Below are 10,319 nucleotides of genomic sequence, written 5' to 3'. Positions count from 1 at the left end.
CCATTCCTGCCCACTGGGCACACCATGCCTCAGACCCGGCTGGCTGAAGGTGGAGTCCATCTTATCTGTCTGGCTGCACCACTTCGTCAGGGGCCAACAACCTAGTGTGCCGGGTAAATCCCCACTGCCACCCCAGCCTCCAGGTTTCAGGCTCACCCTAGAGTGTCCTGGGGACTGGAGGGAAATATCCAGGTGTCTGGTGGGGAGGAATTTAGGAAATAAAATGATCGTAGACAAAAACTGAATAAGCACGTCAGAGTTCCATCTGGGTCTGCTTCGGAGGCAGGTTTGGCTCCGTCTAATGGGGACAAGGTGGGTGTTAGTCTGAAATGACTTGTTCGCCAGATCAGGTAAGGGGATAGCCAGGAACTGCGGTTTACCACACAGCATACAGAGTTGAAGCACTAAATCATATTTTTCACATGTGCAGGTTACTTTCACACATAAATATCTGTGTGCACAAATATATGTGTGCGTGTAATGCCCAATCACATGAACTCGGGTTCATGTGTGCAAATACACATGTTCATCTCTGTTGGTAAAAACACGGCCAGCACGAATTTTCTCTCTGTTGGCAAAATCACAGCCAGCAGCACTATAGACCTAGGGTTTACAAATTTGCGTCGTGCATAAGTGTCCAGAGAGGGGAAGGAGAGTTCAATTGCAAAATGGTAAATCGCACGTTATACCTGCACTCGCGTGCTCAGGCCATTCTACTGAAATCACTGCGAGTGCTTCTACGAGGCCGTTTTGCATATTTGAAAAAACTTGAAGTTACAAGTATGTGTGTATATGCTGCATGTGCACAGATGCCCCAACGCGAGGGAAGGACCATTAAACCCAAAACGCGCGTGCCCGTGTGTTCGCACAGACGTGTGCTTCGGCGCCTGCACAAGGCCGGCGCGCAGGCACGCGGACGCCTACACGAATACATAGGCATGTGTTACTGACGCATCTGGGGCACTTTATTTCAAAGAAAGTAGGGAATAAAAATGCAATCTGAGAGTCATCAGGGTTCATCTGGAGGTCGCCCAAGGGGTAGAAAAAATTTATAACGACGCTAGAGTGCTTGTCCTTGGTGCAACTCCGTTCCCGGGAGGGCTGGACACGATACGTTTCGAAAGCTCGAGGGGCTGCCTTAGGATCTGGGGGCGGGGGGTGGGGTACTCAGCAACTCTTGCCGCGGGCGGCTCTAGAAACGTGGAAACACACCCTGAGACTTTCCACACCCCCGTACATATAGGCACGCGATTCCGTCGCCACCTCTCGGACCAGCAGCCCACGTCCAACGCTGGGCCGACCTCAGATTCCCAGGCAGTCAGGATTCCCGCCCGGTGCGCTTTTCTATTCATCCCTCTGCGTAAGGCTGGGACGCGCTCCATCTGTGAGAGGCTCAAACGCATCTCCCGCCGCGGGGCGGGATCTGGGCGCCCGAGCCCCGGGGTCCAGAGGCCGGTAACTTTGCTAATCTCCCCCAGCGGCGGGAGACGTCGCGCAACCGCTGAGCCCTGTCCACGGAGACTAAACAAGGAGAGGAACAGGCTGTAAACACACATCCTGACACGTGAGTGACATTTACGCGGTGCGAGAAGCCGCAGCCAAGGGAAAGGCAGGGGGTGGGGGGAGTGGGCACCGACAGGTACGGAACCCTCGCAGGCGCCGGAAACGGCGGCCCCTCGACCTCCCTCTCCCCCCGAAAGGGGCCACGAATCCCTAAGGCCCCCGAACCTGTCTTTTGTGGGAGGTGACAGGTGAACGGAATTCAGGTCTGGCCATTCTCGCCGCTGCCTACCTCCCCACCATCTGCTTCCTCGCAGACAAGCAGACCCCGCGCATAATGAGGTAGCAGCCTCCAGCCGGCCACCGTGACTAACTCAGAACAAAAGCGCTGACTCCACGCCTCCTCCAACAAAGGGGCCACCAGCCCCGGCGCTCCCCGAAGGCTGCGGGGCTCCCGGCTGCCGGCTGCGGAGCTGCCGCGCGCAAACTTCCCGGAGCTCCCGGGGCTGCCGGCGCCAGGGAGCCGGGGCCGCGGAGGGAGGAATCGCAAGCCGCCCGGAGAAAGTGAGGCCTGGCCGGGCGGGGGGAGAGGGGAGCGAGCGGAGCGGCCGCGGAAGGAGGGTGATTGATCAGTGCGCGGTTCCCGGCGCTCTGTCCCGTTATTAGAGGCGGCCAAAGCAGGGCCACGCAATAACCTCAGAATCGCCAACTAATTGACGCTGCAGGCAACTACTTCATTGTGCGCGCTGGTTTTATGTCTTCATAGCCGGTGATTGACAAGGTGTAATTAGTCATCTCACTCGGTGATAAACATGGGCACCCTCCTCCCGCGGCATCAGGCCGTGTGTACCAGCAGAGGAAGCGATAGTTGACGCTGATATACCATTAAATCAAAATGAAGACGTTCAGAAGTGTGTGTTTGCTGTGACGCTGTGATGGTTTATTTCTCAAATACGGCACCAACAGATTTACTTGATTTGCAAGTTAACTACAACATTAACTGGTTTTATTTATTTTGCCTCTTCCTTCCTCTTCCTAGGCAGGGATGTTGCTCTTGGAGAATGTGAAGACAGTTTGCTTCTTGACAAGCGAGCGAGCGGGCGCCCAGATTTTTGCAGCCTTTCCGAGTCTTCCCCGAGGGAGAGGCGGCAGAGAAAACGCCGGATTTGGGAGCCGCCAGGGAAGGATTCCGCGCAGGGGAGCCGCCCTCCTTGGCCCCAGACCCCCCTGCCTGGGGCCCCCTTTGCGCATTGCCAATGTATGGCCTGAAGCTCTGAGGACGGTGCTGGGGACTGGGGAAGACTCTTGAATAATAACTGCAAAGAAGAAAGAGGCGAGAATGTCCCCCGCCCCACCTTGAAGCAGAAAGGACTGTGTTCTTAAAGCTGTTGGCTGCAGTCACAGGGCCAGTTGCCCGCCTCTATTCCCTGAGTAAAGTGTAGCATCTTCTGTCTTCCTGGCTTGCTTGCACCATTCAGCAAATTATACTCTTTCCTCACCACAGTGGGAATGCTCAGGGAAGTGTGTGTGTGTGTGTGTGTGTGTGTGTGTGTGTGTGTGTCCCCTCTACACTGTGGCTGCTGTTAGAGAGGTTACCATGTAACACTTCCAAAAACCTGGAGGTTTACATTTTGTAAAGGAAGGGGACACTCCTGGTCCGTCTCAACCCCAATTCTAGTTACAGTGGCAGGGACTGAACAAAGCCACCAACATGGGGAAGTCCATCTCCAGGGTATAGTGCATGCCCCCAGGAAACCCCCAATGTGTATGCTTGCTGCACTTTCCCCTTCTCTCTAACCTCTGTCTCCTGTTTGTAAGGCAGAGGAAGGGTGACTCCCTGCCACTGCACAGGAATGCGGGGTTACGGTTATCTCCAAGAAAGGGTGGGGTGAGGCTGAGACACAGGGAGAGCAGAAAAGCTCTGTATCTTCAACGAGGACACCCCCCCGGCCCCCCGCACCTTTCCCAGGCTTGTGGGCCTCATTCAGCAAAGCAGGGAGTGTTTTATATTGGTGTGAGAGGCTGTCAGTCAGCAGCAAATCAGTTCAGGCATATCTCTTTCTTTCTGAAATCAGCTCATTGCCTTGGTCACACTATACAGAAAATCTGCTTATCACTGCTATCGACAATAAAAATTAGTGGAGCCTTAGTTGTTTCCGAAGAGAAACCCCGAGTCTGTGACACTAGAATAGATAAGTGGCTTGGCCTGTTGCAGGCAGAGAGGAGCCCAATTCCTCCTCCTCTTCTCCCTGCAGCGATCTGAACAATTCTGAAACCGCCTCCCTGGGCGTCAGCTGAGCAGGTTGGGGAACTAACCAGGGCTCTCTCTCTAGGGCCCTGTTAAATGCACTGAACTTAAAATGAAACACGAAGTGTGAATTTCAGGTTTGAACATGATGCATCAGGAAACGTGGAGGTTGGCAGCCCTTTTCCTCCCTCCTGCTTTTCGGTAGCAGGTATTAATATTGTATTAAATGTTATGAGAAAGTAAAGGCTGCAGAGAGGAATGTGCTCAGATGCAATTTTGTCAAGGTTTTTATCTGTGATTATGATTCCAGATGTAGAAGCTCCCAGAGGAGGAAAATGAGGGGCTGCTGGCGTGTGACATGTGTTTTAAGGTGTTTGGCAGTGTTTCTCAAAGTGGTGACAAAATGTTCAATTTTATTACAGGGAATTGGTAAAAGAAATATGAATACTAGGTCAAAGATTGTTCACCTCAGCAAAAGGATTTACCATTATTGATTAGGGTGGTGAAAGTTTGTATCTAGGCCCTGCTTAAATCACATTGTCAACAATATAAATCTGTCAGATCAGATTTTTCTTAAAGAACAATTGTAACAAAATACACAATAGCTAATTGCATCCCCTCACAGCTGATTTCCATGCAAGGATGTAAATTGCCCTGGAAGCAAAACCAAAAAAAAGAAAAAAAAAAAAGTAAATGTTGCAAAAAGATGCCATTTTTTCCCCAACTGGTATAACTACAGTCATTTCTTGACAGTCATTTCTTTTTAATCTAGCTAAGAATAATATCCAGTCCTGGAAGGGCCATTTTGCTAAGCTGGTTGCTCTGCAAGCCTTTCAGGTTGAAGTACAAAAACAGAAACAAAAACAAAAAACAGCAACAAATTTTCTCACACAGGAAACCACATTCCACTTAAAGGAGAACCCAAAAGATTTTGTATGGAAAAAGTGGGACAGGGGTAGGAGGAGGAAGCAGATGAACTCTTGACTGGCTGACAACTCACATTTCCATGCATTTCAGATTGACAGTTTTTCCTATCACAGCCCTTATTCAAAGGCATCTCTGCCATCCTTCTCTGACAGCAGGACACCCCTAAACTCCATTTCTAAGCACAGGTTTCCCCACAAACCTTTTAGGAGCTTCCCATACAATAATACCCATGGACTGGAGTTCCCACCCAGCACTGGCTAGACGGGAGGTGGGTTTGGTAAACATTTCTACATATCAAAAAGGAGTTTTTAGCTAAAGATGCTGGACTTGGCTCCTCCCAGGGCCCTCAATCAGGGATAAGGCTCTCTAACTCACTCAAGGGAGCTACTGCTTTACAGATCACCCCAGGTCTAGCACGCCCATTCAGCCCCAGCCTCTCCTGGGTCCAGGCTACAGAATGTGGATTTGAGCTTCTCAGCCACTGGCACTATTTTACCATCACAAAGCATGCAAGGCTCCCAGCACAAAATGCACCTTCCTAGGATGTCAGACCATTTCTCTCCTAGGTGATGTAGGATGTGGTACTTTTCGGAGAACAGTGAGGTTGCAGGGGAGGAAAAACGCCCAGTGTGGCCACCATCTCTCTCCCTGCAGTTTCAACAGGACGCCTCCTGTGCCCGAGTCCAACTTTCCACTGGTTTGATTAGCAAATCTCTACTGCTATTTGGGAAGTTGGCATTGTCTCTTTAGGTGAGGAATGAGTCATTTCTCACACATGCTTCAGCTGAAGCCCAGTCCCTTGGCACCCCTCCCCAACATTTTTATTCTTCCATTAATTAAAACAACTAATGTCCCATTGATTATCTTTGCATGAATGAAAATCATTACAAGCCCTTGCAGGTATATGAGAAATTCTGTTTGCTTAAGTATTCACACTTTGATTTCCTGTAGACTAATTCTTCTCAGGCTTAAAGAAATTCAAACAAAACAAAACCAAAAACAAAATCTGCTGACACTTTGCAATAAAATATGAAGGCTAGTTGTAATGAGCTTGAGCTGATCTCTTGCAGAAAGAAATGTTCAGATGGCACTGTTTTAGTGCTGAATTTTACTATCTGGTAAAGGATTCTAGGCAGTGAAGGCAAACACTGATAGGTCATCACACTCAGGTTTTGAATGTGTGCTTGTGTTGAGTCAGATGAGCTCATCCAAATGTACTTTTAAGCTACCGTGTCAGCCCCCGAAAGTGAAAAGGCAGGGGGCAATCAACACTATTTGGAATTTCCCAGCTACTTGGCCATTTCAGCTTGCGTCTCCATTTCTGGGGGCTGCCATAATTAGAGCAATCTATTTTGCATTTACTTCTCTTTGCAAGCACTACATTATTCACTCTTTCCTGTGCTTATTAAACAGTGCCACCTGCACCAAATTCAACAAAGCTCTTCCATCAGTCGGGCCCAGCTAAGGATCCCAGACCATATATTATCATTAACTGAAGCTCAATTGAATTGTTGACGATACAGTCAAGAGTAAAAGCAACCCATTTTCTAGAACCTGTTTATAAAAATATTTTAAACAAAAAAAAAATGCATTCCCCAAATTGTCATCTTTTACAAACTCATTTCATTATTTCCGTACAGCAATTCAAGCAGCAATTAGCAAGTCTTTTAATTAATGAACGATTCCCTCTACGTCACCAAGGTGCCTTCAGCACAAATGTCCTGCTTCATAGGTACCAGCAGATGCGGTCAATATTTTGTCTCCCAAAGCCTTCCAAGCTGACTACCTTGATAGTCCTAACACTATAAAAAGGATCTGAAGAGCCAAAGGCAAGGCTGGAAAGCAGAGGACAATTTTCAGGAAAGTAGCCATGGATAGTATGAATCCAGAGAAAGGGAAAGACAGGAGAAAAGGAACCAACAGCAGAAGGGAGAGGCAGAATATACATGTTTAAAGACGGTGGCTAAAGAAAGGCACAGAAAGTTTCTAGTAAAAAGATGGGATCATCTCTGAGCTTCAGCTACATGATAAAGGAACTCTACATCCTAATGCTGAGGATACATTTTTAAGAGCCTCAAACCTCACTGTGGCTTGTTCTTTTAAAAGCTTCCTGCTTTGTTCAAAATACCGCTTATCTTTGGTATTGTCATCAGCTCTGCTCTGGGAGAGATTAATTAAGTGATAGGTCAGACACAATGAGGTGAAAGGGCATGTCCACCCAATCAGGACTGATTCATCCGTTTCTAGGTGGATCAACTTTTTTGAGGGTTGCCAATTTTGGTTCAACTTCCAGGGGTTTTTATCAATAGGGACGCCTCAGCTCCTTGGGAGAGGGGCACTTAGCTGGAAAAGACTGGTCTGCAGATAGAAAAATCTAAAACCTACACTTTTTTTTTTTTTTTAAGATGTGGAAACAAAACATAACTATCAATTGTCTGTATGCTTAAGTTTTACCGATCTGAGAGAAGGCTGATTTCTTGAATCCTTTTACAAAATACAAAATAGCTAATTCGGTGGTTACAATTAATTGCCATGCACCACAAAAAATAAAAATAAAAAGTTAGCTTTCTCTCCTCCCCCTACTGTTTTTCCTTGCCCTTTTCTTTCAAATCTACTTTTAATTTCTAGAAGGTAATATTAGAGAAAAATAGAAAAGAGGAGGAGGGAGAATGAAAAGGAACAGAGAGATTTTCAAGGTGTCATCAGCTGAATTTTTCCAGACCAATTAGACGTTACCTTTAAATCTCCATCCTTCACCCCTCCACACCTTTCTAAATAGATCTTTAGATTAGTGAGAAATTAGTTCATTGGGAAGGGTCATGTGGTTGGTTTACCAGGTTCCTAACTAGAAGGGTTTTAGGGACCTTAGATCCCACTCCTAGAAATGGCACCCTCTCCATCTCTCTGGCAGTCTGGGTCTAAATTGTGTGTGTGTGTGTGTGTGTGTGTGTGTGTGTGTGTGTGTGTGTCAGAGAAAGAGAGAGAGAGAAGTAAACTCCCAGCCTGTGAATGAGGCCAAGCTCAGGTAAGGGGACTATTATTGGAAGACCCCAAACAAAACATTTGGAATATTTTTACTCTATTTTTGAACACTCTTGAAAATGAGCTTCGAATTTTCCAAGGTATTTTGGTGGGAGGGAGGAAGTATGGGGGTGAACAATGGTTGGGGTTTATGTAACTGACCAGCCATTTGCCCTTCTCCAAAGAAAGGTAGAAAGCTAGTTTCTTAACTATCCAATTGTTTAAATCATCTGGGATCCATCTATATTTATAAAACTGAACAGAAATACTTAACAGCCTGATCAATAGCCATTGACCATCCGTGCACCTCACACCCTAACATGCACAGCTTGATCATGTATATTTGATCATTGAAAAATTCAAAGCATCTTGCAGCAATGTATCAAGCTTCCCATAAAATAGTCTGTCTCTTTCTGTGGTCTTAAAAGAGTGTGAGTTTTTCTCTCTCCTGCATTTATCTATCTATCCATCTATTTATCTACACACACACACACACACACACACACACACACACACACATACACACACAGAGATTCTCTCTCTCTCTCTCTCCCCCCACCCTTCCTGGAGAATTTATTGCTCATATATTTGATGAAGAACAAGGTAATTAACTGCCTTCGAGGCTGTACATCTGGGCGGCACTTCATATCCATAGCAATAATAAAACACTTTTTTCACATTTTAGCAGAAGAAAAGACTAGTCCTGCCCACAGATTCAGAGGACCCCAGAGTCTCTGTCTGCAAAGCCTCCTTGTTATAAATCCTGCCTCCCTCTTAAGTGATGGCAAGCACAATTGCACCAAGGGGCACTAAGTTTATCTGTGCAAAAGCATAGCTGGAAAAGCCTGTCCCTTCTCAGAGCTTCAGCATCAGCTTGTGGGGGTTTGAAACAGACACAGCTGACTCCTCCATCCCCAGCCTGCTTGGCAGCAAACCGGGGCAAGAGTCCAAAGGACATATCCTGTGAAGGGCCACAGGTAGAAGAGATATTTTGGGGTTGTCTTGGGCATGTGTCGCTAAGATCTAATTACCCCCAAAGGACCCGATCCTACAGATTTTCCTGATATTCTGGGGTCAAAAAAACGAATTCCAAGTTTCTCCAGAAGGGATCCCAGATCCACCCAAACTACTCTAAGATCCTGACCAGAGGAATACAAGCTGGCACAAGCCTGCTCTAAGCCCCCAGCACAGTCCTTATAACCCCAAACTCAGAGACCTCCCCTACCCCCCAGCCAGCAAAACAAATTACCTGCAGAACCTCCCATCTCGGGAGTCCCCTGCTCTGTATTCCCAACTGTGCCCCGCACAAATTATTCGGGGCCCTTCCTTCTAAAAGCAGCAGCATCTGGGCTGAGGCTCCTTCCTTTAAAAGGTGGGGGAAGACTTCATATGATAATATGTGTAATATGATATGGAATGACAGAATGCATGACAGTTGCCCATAATACAGAGAAGTCAGTCAAAGGACAGAGGGGACATTTGGATAATTACCATCTATTGGCTAGTCAATCACTCGAACAGAGAGAAACTGCACAAAACCCACAATGGAGTTGGGAAACAAAAGAGACCCGAGCCAGACTCAGGATTAACCGGTCTAAAGCGATCTAAATGCTTTTGTATCTGAAGAACTGAGGCTCCCGGGTTGCCCCCCCACTCAACAATCCCAGGGAACTAATTGCGGGGATCAGAGTTAAAGCTCTCTCCCTCCTTTCCCATTTCTCTTTGTAGACTGCTCACCACGCAGAAAAAAAAAAATGATTTCTCTCTCTGTGTTCATTAAACTATTTTAAAGTTAAAGAGATGGGGGAGGGGGATAGATGTAGCCCCTCAGTCCAGAAGCTGGGATTCCTCTGTCTTCGAAGAGGCTGGGACAGTCTCGGTTGGTCTCAATTCTTTGTTTCAGGGTAAAGTCTTCCCTCCTTGCCCCATGGAAAAAATGCCCCATGCACCTGGGCTGCGGCTGGGCAGCTGCCCCCTTCCTGCGGGCTGCTAGGGATTGCTGGTACCCCGCTTTGGGTGAGGAGTCCCCATAGCTGGCCCCTGCACTAGAAAAACACAAGGTAGACCCTTCCAGCTGTAGACAACTTGATCTGCACAGCCAGGATTACGGGGGCGAAGGGCAGCACAGGAATGGGTCTAGCCTTGGAAACTGGAAAGTGAGCCACAGAAGGTGGTTGCAGATTGTGGGGACAGAGAATTTTCTTTTAAACTGGGGAGTGAGAAAGAGGAAGAAAGCCTTCTCAATTGGAGGAGGTAGAGGATGTGCTTAATTGGGGAAGAGGAAAGGGAAAAAGACTCCTGTTTGAGAAGAAGGGAGGCAAAGAGGTGATTCCTCCAAAGAGACACAGGAAAATGATGACTATAAATTTTTAGGGATTCGGAGAGGATAGTGACAGAGGAAGAGAATTCCTAAAAAGAGAAAACATCTACACAGAAGATCTCTGTACCTGAGATCGAGACTCCCCCACGCTCCGGACAGAGCGGCAACTGCCCGCCACTTCCCACCGGATCCTCCCTTTGACAAGCCCAACTCGCCCAAAGCCCTCCAGGCCCCGACGGGGCCCTCGCGTGCTTCCGATTCGGAGGCAGCGGCCGTTCCAGGTCCGGGTCCGCGGGTGCCTAT

This window comes from Saimiri boliviensis, chromosome 2 (genome assembly GCF_048565385.1).
Source record: "Saimiri boliviensis isolate mSaiBol1 chromosome 2, mSaiBol1.pri, whole genome shotgun sequence".
NCBI lineage: Eukaryota > Metazoa > Chordata > Mammalia > Primates > Cebidae > Saimiri > Saimiri boliviensis.
This window is presented reverse-complemented; position numbering follows the sequence as displayed.